General features: G+C 48.0%; 1 long non-coding RNA gene across 1 annotated transcript in view; it reads left to right on the forward strand.

The window, feature by feature from the left end:
• Positions 1–9,521, forward strand: part of LOC130037806 (uncharacterized) — a 116,342-nt gene extending 106,821 nt beyond the window's left edge. Inside the window, exon 4 of the long non-coding RNA XR_008794496.1 lies at positions 9,450–9,521. This is a non-coding gene — a long non-coding RNA (uncharacterized LOC130037806). The remainder of the gene's footprint in view (positions 1–9,449) is intronic.
• Positions 9,522–14,189: the final 4,668 nt, after the last annotated feature.

Below are 14,189 nucleotides of genomic sequence, written 5' to 3' on the forward strand. Positions count from 1 at the left end.
AAAATTTTTATGAAAAAGAATCAACATTATCTACAAATTTAGAATGGGTGTAGCCATGCTTATGCTTTCTAGACAAGATGTAACTGTGCCGTGTACTTAACACAAGTGATTGTAACTTTTAGCAAGTGATTACCATTCCCTTCACATCTGCTCCTAAAATCAGGCCATATGTAAGTTTCTCTTCATATCCCTTATCTTTCAAGTCAAAAGGTAACACTGAAATGATGACTGAAAACAGTGTAGGTGTTAGTTTTCCTCTCATCAAAACGTCATGTCCTGAGGCTAAGAAGTTGTGAGCTTTGAATACATCAGGGCACTGAGACACTGAGACACTGAGAAAGGAGCTCTGCACCTGTCCAGGACTTGACTAATGACCTCAGACACCCCTCCCACCCCCAAACCCACCCCCATGGATTATTTTCCTCAGGGACCAGCCTGTTGAGGCTGCTTTATGATGTAGATTATTTATTGTCTCTGCTACAGAGCAGCTCCCACACACTCTTCAGCACACTCCCAGGCCTTCAGCCAAACTTGACCTAAGGCCAGTAGGGTAAGGAAGCAAGGGGGGAGGAGGGAGGTCAGACCCACTGAAGCCACCAACCTACTATCACCGAGCTCTTTCATGGTTCTGTGGTTCCTTCCCCACTTGCTTTGTCACATGGCTCAGGACTCCTGTGGCCTTCCTTCACTCTGGCTCAAGAACTGGAGGTTGGCTTTGACTGGACAGTCCCACTTGTCCCTGACTTTTATTTTATTGACATGGGGCCATAGCAGTCATTTGACCTACTGTCTGAGGCCTCACATAAGGCATGTGCTCTGCCACTTGAGCCGTATCCTTGGCCCCGGGAATCACAGTTTGAAAGGTTGGAAGCTTCCCTCTGGGCTGGAACCTTCCATAGGAACCTATACCAAGCACCTTTGTTCTTTTCTTTCCTCTCAACACTTGATTCCAGAAATCAGACAGATGACAAAGGCCTGGTGAAAGTACTGGAATAAGCCCTGCTTTGGTACTTCTAAGCGGGGACTGCAGAGGCTTCTGTGGAAAGACTGGTCATGTGACTGTCAACCTTCCTGCTTTGCAATGCCTCAGAGCTTAGAAATAAAGTTTATTGGATAAGAGGTTGGGGTCATCCTTGCATGTGGCAGAGCCTTATTCAATCCCTGGTACCACATGGTTCCCCAAGCAACTTTAGGTGCTGCTCTATAGACCCCCAAACACTGCTTGGGTGGCTGGGTTATCCCTGGTACCAAAGTGCCCAAGTAACACCTCTCCCATATTCACAATAAACCACAAGCCAGTTAAAAAGAATCTTTAGGAAGGGCCCCTGCGCCTCCTGAGTACCACGTGGGAGTGGGAGACCTTCAAAAACTAAAGTTAATTAAATAACCAGACCCTTGAATGGCTCAGTGCACAGATTTGACCCCGTCTCTTCTGCCTTCTATGACAGCAACAGTGTGCAACGCCCACAATCATAAACTTGGCAAAACCCAGGTGTCCCTGCAAGTACTTGCTGATACCCTACTCCAGGCCCACCACCATTTCTCCTGCAACTCTGCTCCCCAGTTGGGCAGTTGCAACACCCTAAAGGACCACAATCCTCATGCCCTACCTTCAGCACCCCCTCCTAACCTAGAGAGAACCAAGAAAAGAAGAATAAACCATTTTCTCTCTGTGCTGACCTGCAATTACTTTTTTACATTATTGTTGTTATTATTATTATTATTATTATTATTATTATTATTATTATTGGTGTTGGAGTCCCCAGTGGAGCTCAGGGCTTCCTCCTCACTATGCCAGACATCACTTCTGGTGGCTTGGGGGACCATATGGGGTACCAGGTCTCAAACCTGGTTTGTCCCCATGCAAAGCAAGCACCGTACCTGCTGTATTATTACAGCAGGCCCGTATTATTACTTTTTTATATATTACTTTTTTATACTCTGAAAGTGTCCTGAAAGATAAAAGTGCACTCTTGGGAAGCCAAAGAAAAAAAGTGTAATGGCAAGTTCTTCCTGTGCAGGATCTACTAAGCCACTGTCAGAATTCAGCAGGGAGCAGCAATGGAGCCTGGTAATTATGTGCATCCATTAGCATGGCATTCTCCCTTGGTCTCTCTCCAGAGAAGCACACAGTTCCTGTGGGCCTGCAGTTAGATGCCAAGTGCTGCCCCAGGAAGATCAGGGTGAGAACACCCTATTAAAGGCAGACCTTGTCAGGGTTTTGTTGGTGGTTGGCTTTGTTGTTTCAATCTCAGATGCTGGTGCACAGACACAGAATGTTTATTATCATTTGTATAGACCCTGTGAAACCAATGCTTCGCTCATGAGGGAAAATTCAGTGTGGTGGCATGTAAGGAGACCGTGAGATGGGACTGGGAAGGGGCAGAGGGTGGGAAGGCGAGCAAAAGTGTCATTTCCTTTCCTATAGCACAGAAAAATACGGGGCAAGCCATAAACATAGCTTTACTCCCTAGCCAACAATTCTTAGACCTAATATGTTTTGTCAGGCAAGTCTTCAATACAGATTAAAATGAAATGCCAAGTAATTTCCACCTCTTGGCTGCTCATGTCTGCGAACAATGGCGAATGTTTTGATGAATGTCAGTTAATGGCACTTGCAGGCTTGTAGTTTCAGTCCCACAGCCAGGACTGAGGCGTGGGGGAAGAGTGGAGGGGGCTTTCTTCCTGAGGGGCAGGGGAGGGCACGGATTGCTCCATAATCCCTTTCCAACCCATCCATTCCTCATCACCCAGATTGGAAGTGAACCAAAGACAAAATCAGGATGCCAAGACAAGATGACCCTTTGTTGTTCATTAAGCTCTAAGCATAAACTGTGATTTCCAAGAGCTGAGTCCACTTGTAGGAGGATTTCTCTGGGCTCAGTATGCTTTGTCAGGCAGATTCTATTTCCGTGGAAGGAAAGAGGCCCAGCTGCATGGCTGGGATCTGAGCTTTCAATGCTCAGGGATATTTGCTGCAAGTCTCTGAACAATTGTGCCCTGCCTACTCTTCCCTTCTTTCCATCCCAACAGAAAGTGCGCCCTGAAAAGACCCCAGGCTGAGCCAGTTATCTCATCTACCCTCGAAACACACACACATACATACACACACCCCACACACACTCGCATGCACGTGCTCACACATGCACCTCTCTCTCTCTCTCTCTCTTTCTTTCTCTTACCCCCCACTTTAGCAACTTGGCATTTTGAAGTCCCTTTGTGGGGTGCATTTGAAGAATAGGATATGCTAGCAGAGTTTGTTTGCCCAAGGATTTAAATCTTCACTTCCTCAGCATAAGCAGATGTAATAGACTCCTTTCTCTCTTCCTCTTCTTTAGTCTGTTGGGAAGCTCATTGTTTGGAGCAAGAGCTTTGTTTTTGGTTTTGCAAAGAGTAGGGAGTCTCCCACAAATTGATCAGGAGACCCAGGGGACACTCCTCATGTTTCTTGGCCAATCGGGCCAGTGGTTCAGTTCTAGGGTGCAAAGGTGGAGTGGTGCCTGGGACCTGTGGCACTAGAGATTGCCCAGGTCACCTCCGTAGTGTTCAAGGACCTCCACAGCATCCAGAACTGCTCAAAGGACATGTGTCAGGGACAGAGCCAGGGTTGGGTACATTCAAGGCCTGCAACTTATCCCCTATACACTCTCTCTAGGCCCTGGACCAAAACTTTAACTGGGTGTTTCTGGTTAATGTGATGGTAGTGTAGGTGATAACGCTTGTTTCCATCCAGCCCTCCTCTGCAGAGAGACTCTGTATAAAGCCCAGTGAATTAAACTGGCCTCCCCTTCAGGGCAGCATGTACCCACCTATGAATTAGATCTCAGCACTTCCAAGCATCATGTTGGCTTCTTGAATTCTTGGTTCCATTTTGTAGTTACCAGCCCAGTTTTCTTAGATGTTGAAGCAGAAAGAAACTTTGGCAGGAATTATTGGGGCATGTGAAAAAATTAATCTCCTGGTGACCAAAATGGGTATCAAGCATCAGTAAGATACAAGTGAGCTATGCTGGGCCCAACTGTTCTCACCACTAATTACCAGCATTTATGTCCTGCGCTTGTCTGATTGGACTCCCTCAGAGGGGCCACCATCCCCATCTTCCCAGAAACCCACTGAGTGAGGAATCAGCCTTAGGGTTATGTTTGACTAAACCCCAATTTTCTCACCAAAGCTTTAGCTTTCAGAGATTTTCCAACTCTAGACTGGAGAGATAGTACAGGTAAGGCACCTGCCTTGAACACAGCCTAGCCGGGTTCAATCCCTAAAGCACCCATCTGTTTCCCCTGTGCATAGCCAGGTGTGGGCTAAAAACAAAACCAGGGGAGGGGAGAGAAAAAGAAATTTACCAATTATAATCCATGAATTGAGCCTACTTGCTTTAAAAAAAATGGTTGGGACAGGTAGTTCTCATTATCTTCCTAGCTGGTGTTGCACTATCTTAAATTTTTGAGCTTTGATTCCTTTGAATCAATACTTAGTCTCTGACAAGGCTTCTGAGAGCAGCATCAACCCGACTGAGGCTTGTTTGGCATGTAGGATCCATATATAGGCTCATGTGCATTTCAGAAGCAACTTAAATTCTTTCAGATAAATGTGAGACGAGTTTATCAAATTCCTAGATAATTAGAGCAGTTCATTTTGCTACCAATTCCAGGCGTTTTTAAAAGCCAGTGGCTAAGGAGGTGCTTTGTAGCAGGAGTAAAATAGAATATCTTTGAGCTCATCCTTTTTTCTGAGTCTGGTACTTTGGGAAGACAGCGGAGACCTGGCAACTTGCCAACTTCCTGGCCTTCTCTGGGAACTAGAAGACAGTGACCTAGTCCAAGTCACCCCCTGCCTCAGGCTGCCCCTGAGCCCACTCTTCCTGCCCTTACCTCCATAATCCAGGGACACACTTAGTGAGCATCTGGAGACGCAGGATCAGCCTCCTTGTCATTGCTATCCCTGGGATAAACTGAATTTCCATTGCCTTATACACAGGTGTTCTTTCCTTAGTTCCTTTCAGGCTCCCAGGAATCAAAGGGAAGTTCCTGCCATGGGTGCACCCCAGATGCTACCAGACATCTCTGTGGCACCCAAGGGTCTCTGAGTTCATAGGCTACTTTTGTTCTTTTGCAGGCGCTTCTGGCACTTGAAGGGAGTGGGAAGCTGGCTGTCTGCTATGCTGGGGAAGTGACTCTTTTCCTTTTTAAATAGGTAAATGTTTTGACTTAGGGGATCTTACCCATTAGTGTTCAGGGTTCATAAGGTGCCAGGGATGTAACTCTGGGTTCCAGCAGGCAAAGGAGGCACCCAAGTCATTTGAGGCTTTCCCCCGGCTCCAGCAGGGAAGTGTTGAGCACTGCCTACAAAGCCTATTTGAGAAGCATTTCTGCAAGTCAGGACACTTCTGGGTCAGGCCATGCCGGGGCATTTCCTCATGCTCATTCCTCAGGGACACTTTTGTGATCAGAAGGATTCTTCCATTTTTAAATCAAAGGAAAATCTTGAGCAACACACCCCAATAGAGCTGAGTATCTCTGTCAGCAGATTTCATCTCTCTGGGAACAGTCGGCACAGGAAGAAACAGATGTTAACTAGGGGAGCAGAACGATCCAGGAGCCCAGCCTCAGCCTCTATCCCTGGCCCCTTAGGGTGAACAGGTCGTGTCAGATCTCCAGGCCATAGGACTCGGGGGACAGGAGTGGAGAGAACTGCAAAGGAAACTTGATCCCAAAGGATGGCAAGTTTTGCCATTTTTTTCTTAGTAAAACCTGACAAATGTGGAGGGAATAGAGCTTTGGGAGAGTGGCCTAGCAGGGATCTCATAGAGAGAGCCCTGGATCTCATGAGTTAGCTCAGACTGATGGAAGTGGCTCTGAGCAATAGCTCTGTTGGTTGGTTGCAAGTTGCACTCAGGTTCTGCGTTCCGTGAGCATTTTGACCTTCCCTCTGAACAATGTGGAAGACAGGGTGAGGGTGGCATGTTCAAAGGGAGTGGATTTCCCATGGATGCTCAGTGTGTCTGTCCCTGAGCAGCCTCTGAGGACCCTCCCCCCTGCTAACATCCTGAGAAAAATATCCATGAGTCCACATCTGCTGCCTGAGAGAGCTCTGGGTGTCTGAGTGTCAAGAGTGGGCATAGGGGTATCCAGTGGACTCTGATTTCATCAGGGAGAGAGGGTCCCTGCATGGCTGAGGTCAGGGACTCACCCTGCAGCCAAACTTGACCTATGGCCAGTAGGATAAGGAAGCCAGGGGGTCTGATGTTGAGTTGGGGATGGGGGATGACCAGACCCGCTGCAGCTGCCAACCTACCTACAAGCCATCACCGAGCTCTTTCATGGCTCTGTGGTTCCTGCCCCACTTGCTTTGTCACATGGCTCAGGACTCCTGTGACCTTCCTTCACCCTGGCTCAGGAACTGGAGGTTGGCTTTGACTGGACAGTCCCACTTGTCCCTGACTTTTATTTTATTGCTATGGGGCCATAGCAAACATTTGACCTACTGTCTGGAGCCTCACATAAGGCATGTGCTCTGCCACTTGAGCCATATCCTTGGCCCCAGGAATCACAGTTTGAAAGGTGGGAAGCTCTCCTCTAGGCTGAAACCTAGAGCACTTCCCCTCCAGGGACAAGGTGAGTCTAGGTCCTAAATAATCATCAAAAGGTTTTCTCACTACAGTCTTTCCTCACTATCTGCTATGACTGATTAGGTCCGAGGGCTGAGGATGCTCAAAATATTTTCCATGTAAATTCATGGTAAATATCTTTCCCAGACTCCCTAAGATAACTACCCAACTCCGACCATTTCGGAAGCTTCTGCTTTGGAATAATGGGGATACCGTCCATTGCAGTCTAACTTTCCTACCAACAGGAATTCTGTTGCATCCTTTCTCTGTTATTTTCCTTTGCTCTTACCATCCATGCCTAAACAGTATCTTCCCCCAATCCCTGGCTACAAATCAACCAGATGCCTCTATTGGAGTGGGTGGGGTGGGGATGGGCCACACCTGGCTGTACTTGGGGCTTACTTCTGGCTCTGTGCTCAGGGATCATTCCTAGCAGACTCAGAGGACCATATTGGGTGCTGAAGATCAAACCAGCAGCATCAACCACCTACAAAACAAATAGAGCAAATGCCCTACCTGTTGTATTATCTCTCAGGTCCCAGATGCCTCTAGTTTTATCCTTCAAGAAAAACTCTTTCTAATCTTTACATATTAGAAAAAAATGCACCTAAGAACCTCTATGACCATATCATCTTTTTAAGGATAATGAACCCATCTCAGAGGCATTATTTGGAAAGAATGTTCCAAATGGTGGCAACCTCCTTCACCAAGACACAGTGAGCTCTGAGAATACCCCCGTGCAGTTATTGAGCTTATTTCTGTGGTTACAGGAACTTCTGTTGGCGAGTCCCAAGGATGAAAGCAATGGTGATAGCAAGCTATGACTTGAGCCCACAACTGATCTCTTTTTCTTCCCTCTGACAGCCCAGGAGAAGAGGTGCTTGTTTGTGTCCCCACCTGACATATAGAAGCCTCTGTCCACCATTTATCAGCAGTCTGTCTCACTGACATGACTCTTCCACCATCACCACGGGAGTCCCTCAGACCTTTCATCACAGTGACCTCCACCTGAGGAGGACAGGGTGGTCATAAATTCCAAATCAGACCCAAAAGGAGCAGTGGGTTAGAATTCTGTGTTTGGGGTCCAGCAGGGAGAAGCATTTGCTGTTTTCCCCATGCAGAGCCCCACCCCACTCATTGAGACGCTGACTTCCTGGTTTCAAACCACCTGTCATTCAGTCATTCAGCCTATAAAAGGCTCTGGCTGCCTCTGGTATCATGGGAAGGAACCTTCCTTCTCTGCTCTCTGTTCTAAGCCCACTCACCTGATCTCCACACTCCTGCCACCCCCAGCTCAGTGCTATGAACAGCCACCTACTGCATCACCTTTCACTTGACTGGTCTGAGCCCTTCAAAGGAGTCAAGAAAATGAAAAGCATTAACTATGGAATAAAACTTATTTAAGGTGTCAGAGAGAGAGTATTGGAGTTAAGGTCCCTGAACCCCACTAGAGGTGATCCCTGAGCACAAAGCCAGAAGTGAACTCTGAACACTGCTGGGTGGACCAAATACAAAAAAAAAAAAGTACAAAACTAATATCCAAGGCTAGGTAAAATGGGGCCAGGAGGACTGGTCAATGACTGGGAATTACCACAGGGTGTGGGGGATGGATGGTAGTTAAGATAAAGGAGAGTCCATCTTAACTATTAGTTGGAAATTATCACTCTGGACAAGAACTGAGTGTTGAACGTAGGTAAAGGAATATACATGATAACCTTGTAGCTTCTATCTTGCAAACCACACTGCCTAAAATGAGAGGGAGAGAGAGAAGAGAGGTGCCTGCCATAGAGGCAGGCAGGGGTGGGGGTGGCTTGAAGCAATAAGAGGAAAACTGGGGACACTAGTGCTAGGAAATTATACTGGTGGAGGGATGGGTATTGGAAAATTGTGTGACTGAAATGCAATCATAAACAGCTTTGTAATGCTCTATCTCGAGGTGATTCAATTAAAAACTTTTTAAAAAATTTTAAAAATAAAACCACTCAAATGATGAAAAGCACCCTGAAATAAATAAAACAAAATATCAAAGTGAAGTTAAAAACATTTACAAAACCTGCCTGAACCCTCTCAATCTGTGATTGATAGAAAATCTCAGAGATTGCCCGTCAGAAACGCATAAGCCTGGTGGCCTCAGTTTCTCACCCCCTGTTCAAAATGGAGACAAAACTGTGGTGCGTTTCCCCATCTTCTCATGTCCTTTTATCGTGCCTCTCAAGGACAAGGGGGAGAAATTAGTCCAGAGCATCTTCAGTTGAAGACAAGCTTTCTCACGCCCTCTTTCTCCTCTGCCCTCTTTCCCGAACTTCACACCCTGAATCAGCAGGAGTGAGGGATGCAAGAATGATACAGGGGAGACTGAGGACTTGATGCTTTGTCAAGAGTCCCGCACCATTGTTCCATCTGCTTTTTCTTTCTAAGGGTGTGGACCGGAGGGGAGGGTGGGAGGAAGACTGAGAACACCTCAGCGCCCAAACAGGAAGCTCTTGCTTGTCCCTCTGCCTACACTTAGACCTCTGAAAGCACGCCACTCAGAAGCATCGAGTCAACTAAGAGCTAAGAAGCCCATAAAAGTGTGGTGCTCATGTTAACTGTGCTCTGTCATTTTGGCTATTAAAATATGCAAGTGCCGGAGAAGATGGAGCAACACCCAGAGTCACCAACCTCTCATTGTGCCCACCCCACCTGAGCACACCTGCCATATTCCCACCAGGTTTAAGACAGTAGGGCACTGGGAAAGGGTGGGGGGCATCCAAGGGGCATATTACCTCCCTGCTGATCAGCTGTGTCTGAAACTAGAGTGACCATGACTAATGAGTGTTTTCTGGAAATTTTTTTATAGAATGAAGAACGAAACAGAATATCCTCTTTTGTGTCCAGGACAAGGTCAGAACGAGTCTAGTCATACCTACAGGTCAGTGGTCTTTTTCTGAGCCTTATAATGGGGTGCTGAGTTAGTTGCCTGCTGCTGTGGCTGTGGGCCTAACATGACATAATCTAGTTTGGAGGTTCAAGGGTGTTTTTTTTAATCAATAAGAAAACTGAAGCTGGAGCATGGAGACAGCATTATCAGGCTTCCCAAGGCAGCCGGCTCGAATATACCCACAGGTCAGAGAGCACCTGTGTCGTGGCACGCACGCTGATCCACACCCTCCCACACAGTGACATGGGTGAGAGGGTCTTGACCTTTTCTCGTTGTGGACTTCTCACAGTGCTGGCTTTAAACGCTTGTTGGAAAACACAATCTTCCAACATTGAGCCAAACTCTGAGCAAAAGCACAGGGGGATCCTTGTTGAAGTCTTCCTTATTCCATTTTATCAGTCAACAATTGCACAGACATTTTTGAAATAGGAGTACTAAGGAACCTGCAGGAACACCACCTCCCAGTCCTCTGAATAACTAGCCACCCCTTCCCCATGGCTGGACGGCACCTCCTTTTGCAGGATAGCAACCCCCAGCTCGAGGTCTATGACCCGGAGAAGTTCACAGTCCCTGCTAACCCGCATCTCCTATAGCAGTTGATAGAGCTGGGTTCCTGAGCTGCTGTAATGAGGGGGGACAGGAGTCTAGAGTATGGGGAGAGACCCCCCACAACAGGAGGCTTCTGCTCAAAGCCCCCAAAAAGCTCTTTAAAAACCACCCAAGGATTCTGACTTGTGATCTTCCTACTCATTTCCCTAAATCAGTGTTTCCCAAAGTGGGCTCTGTCACCCCCATTCTTGGGAGGCCTGAAATGACCCGAGGGGGATTAGGGTAGTGACCTCAGGTGCAGTCGGAGGGATGCTGTTTGTTCACTTAAAGAGGTAGATGGAGGGGTGCTTTGATTTGGGAGGAGCAAAAGGAGGCAATGGGCCAAATTAGGGGACTGTCAAAGGCTACCCCACCCCCTGAGGTGCTGTCATCATCCACGTTGGGAGACTCTGGCTTATTCTGCTCCACAGGGCCCTGCAGGGAGATGCAGCGGTCAGTCAGGATCCCGGGTGCAAGGAGGCAGCTCCCATATTCAGAAAGCCAGCAGCAGAGGGTGGGACTCACCCTCTCCCTGATGTCGGCCCCTCACCGTCCTTCTCTGAGCCTGACAGGCAGTGACCTCCATAGAAGCTCCAAGGCTCTCTCTCTCTCCCCCCCTGGACGAACGACCTGTCATCACCGTCTTTAAAACCAGTTCTTGTGAACAGCACTGAGGAGAGGCAGCTGAGAGCTGCTCATGACTGTAGCCCAGCTCTGGGGGAAAGCGAAAGACATCCATCGCTGAGGAAAAGTGGGGCTCTGCCCAGAACCCCAGCTGCATATGCCCTCAGGTCAGCTAGATCAGGAATGCCATGAATTGCTCTGGGCATGTGTGTGAGGGGGCTTGATGTTGGAGAGAAACCGCCCAGGGGAACTGTCTGTTCCTTAGTAATAGGCTCCTGTCACACACCTCGGTAGGAAGTAATCCTCCCATTGTCAACAAGTCTTAATCCTCCTGTTGTCAATATGGATCCGGGCTGGCAGGGGAGGCAGAGGCTCTTTCAGAAGAAATCCCTTTTCAGACATCGGTGCACATATGCCCTCTTTCTACAACTCTGTCCCCCTGACAGGTACTTCCCCTCTTGTCCATGAAGGTCAGTGTACCAAAGAAACCTTGGTTTTCATGCCATCCTCGATCCCTTGAGGCCTTTTGTACAAACCAAGGCTTACGTATGGTGGGTTTCTTTAAAACAAGGTTTCACTGCATTTTGCGTGGTTCCTAAAATAGCCCCAACAGCTTTAAGGGGAGGAAAAGCAAGGAGCCCAACAGCCCTTTTAAAAGCTCTTAGCACCTCCAGGCTCAGCCACTTCTGATAAATGCTTGTGGGATTGTTACTTCCCTGCGCTCACTCCCCCTTCTCTGCGCCTCCCAAAAGTGGAGTGGCTGCCATGACTGCAATTTTTTAGAAAGAAAGAAAATTCAACGACCTTCGAGCGGTTTTTCAAATTCACTGAAGACTTCAGAAAGCAGAACTCTGAGAGCGAAGTCAAAAGTGTGTCTCGTCCAATTGTATGAAACTAGTCCCATTTAGCCCTTCTGTGAAGAGGAACTCTTAGCACCTTCTATCCCTCTGAAGGGACTTGAGCACTGAGCATGTCTGTCAAGCCACCAGAAAAGGATTTGTCTAGATCTGGTGTGGCTGAAGAACAACACAATGAGAACAAACTAAAGCACCACACTCACCTCTATAGAAAAGAAGAAAGTAAACCCCTCCAAGAAGTTCCAGGGCCTCCAAAGTGAAAACAGAATTTCTGACAGTGAATCAACCGTTCAAAAAGGCTGTCTGCAGGGGTGCTTATTACTCCGTTCCCAGCCTTTATTTTCCGCCCACCCCTCGCCCCAGAAGGCTGCAGGCAGATCCAGCAATCCACATGGAGGAGGGGTGCCGCCTCTCCTGCAGAATCCTGCCTGCCACGGGGAGGGCGATGGGAAGCTAAGGTTGCCACTTTCCCTGCAAGCACAGTTCAGAGACGTTTTCATTCTGCCAGGGAAGCACGGCTCTCACCAGCCTCATGCCAGTTGGACCAGCTCTCGGCAGGGATTCTGGCTGAGGCCATACAAGGGGGTGACTCCGTGCACAGGTCTGCAAAAGGAGGCCAGAGCACCGAACTGCTGCTCAGTTTGCTACGCACTTGGTTCCATCCTGTGTTAATTAGCACAGAAGCATCGCAAACCCATTCTAGCCAAGAGCTTGGCAGAGGCAAACTAGATTAAGAGCGGGCAGTAGACGTGGGTTTTCCGGAGTTTTTCTCATTTATGGAGAAGGCTACATGCTAGAATTTCTTAACTTTTACAGAAAAAGAAGTATTGGGTTGGTGAATTTGTGCAGGGGTTGCTCTATTGCCTTCCTCTTTCAAGAAGAGCAAAGTGCGGAGCCGGAGAAATAGTACAGCAGGGAGGCTTTTGCCTTGCCTGCAACTGACTCGGATCCAATCCCTGGCATCCCATGTGTCCCCCTTCCCCCCGAGCCCATCAGGAATGATCTTTGAGTGCGGAGCCAAGAGTAACCCCTGAACGTTGCCAGGTATAGTTCATAAAACAAACAAACAAAACAAATGAATAAAAGGAAGGCAGGCAGGCAAGCAGAGTAAGTGCTAGGGGGGTGTGTGTGTGTGTGTGTGTGTGTGTGTGTGTGTGTGTGTGTGTGTTAAGGAAAATGAAAATATTGTATTTGGCAGAGCTGTAACTTGGAACGAATAAATGCTGAAGGGAGAGCTAGTTCTGGAGGCTCACCCCTGATTCTGATGCCAGGCAGAACCAAATATCAACAATATAGCCTGGTGGCCAGAAAACCAGAGGCTTGGCCTCACCCCACTGCATTATAGCCACTTTCCAGCTGCAACTAGTTTTTTTTTTCTTTTTCCACTTAACTTTTACATTTTTATTTCTCTGAAAGTGGGAATTTAGATAGAGCAATACTCTCTCGCCTCAACGGTGAGATAACTCATCAGTTATAACTCATCAACTCTCATCAGTGAGATAACAAATGTCAAGTGTATAGCCGGCCAAGGAAGATATGGAAGGTTCCCTACTAACAGAAGGGCTTGGGTTATTAGGAGATCTAGAAGGACCTGAGAGGAATGAGGGATAGGTGGTGGCTGGATTGCCAAGGAGGCACACGGCCCTTTCCAGGAACAAGATGGTCTCTCGTGTGGAGGGCAAAATCCTGCTCTGACATCTTGAATACCAAACAGATTTCGTCCTTGTAGTTATTGTGAAAGTGCCTATATGCTTGCAGCAGAATGTAACTCAGCTGTCCGCACCAGCTTGGGGCAGTTTCAGATCTGTGCACACACACCTTAAGAGCCGCACATGGGTCTGGGCTGGGCTCAGAGGCATGCACAGACTCTGAGGAGCAAAGAGCCTGCAGGGGTGAAGTGGCTTTATGGCAGCGGGTAAGCGAGCCCGCATCTCCCGAGCCTGCACCGGAGGTCAGGCCAGGTGCTGGCAGCTTTACCCACAGGATCCCACGTAGCTCTCATAACACCTCCAGGAAGACTGCGGAAAGATTAGGAGGCAGATGGATGGAGGATTGGAGAGGGAAGCCCTGGTGCCTTGCAGGAAACTCCATAACCATAATAGCCCTTATTTATGGGGCAATTACTGAGTTCTCAGCTGTGAGCCAAGCACCTCACGTGTGCCTTTTCACTTAATCGTCATAACAACCCCACCACATAGAGCCAAGTCTGACGTGGGGATTGTCAGGGTCTCAGAAGTGGTGCCTCTTGCCCAGAGCCACACAGTAGCAGGCCCAGGACACAATCTCTAGGGCTGATCTAAACACAGTTCCCCATGCTCATCTGCCCTGGAACACCTCCTCTAGTCCTCCAAAGGATGCCAGAGACCTGTGGTGGGAAAACTAGAACAGGGTCCTCAGAGCCCCATTTCTTGACTCAGCAGGCGAGAAATTGCCGTTCACAGATAAAGCCCCTAAAAGACCCACCATTGGGGAATCTGACCACACACTTTGCATTTGTGCTACTGCAAGTCTCAACTGACAGTTCTGATAAATTTTACATTGTGTGCGAATACTAGCTTTCACTGACCCAGGGTAGCTCTGCATGTCACCA

The sequence above is a fragment of the Sorex fumeus genome, unplaced genomic scaffold, assembly GCF_029834395.1.
Source record: "Sorex fumeus unplaced genomic scaffold, SorFum_2.1 ptg000072l, whole genome shotgun sequence".
Lineage (NCBI taxonomy): Eukaryota > Metazoa > Chordata > Mammalia > Eulipotyphla > Soricidae > Sorex > Sorex fumeus.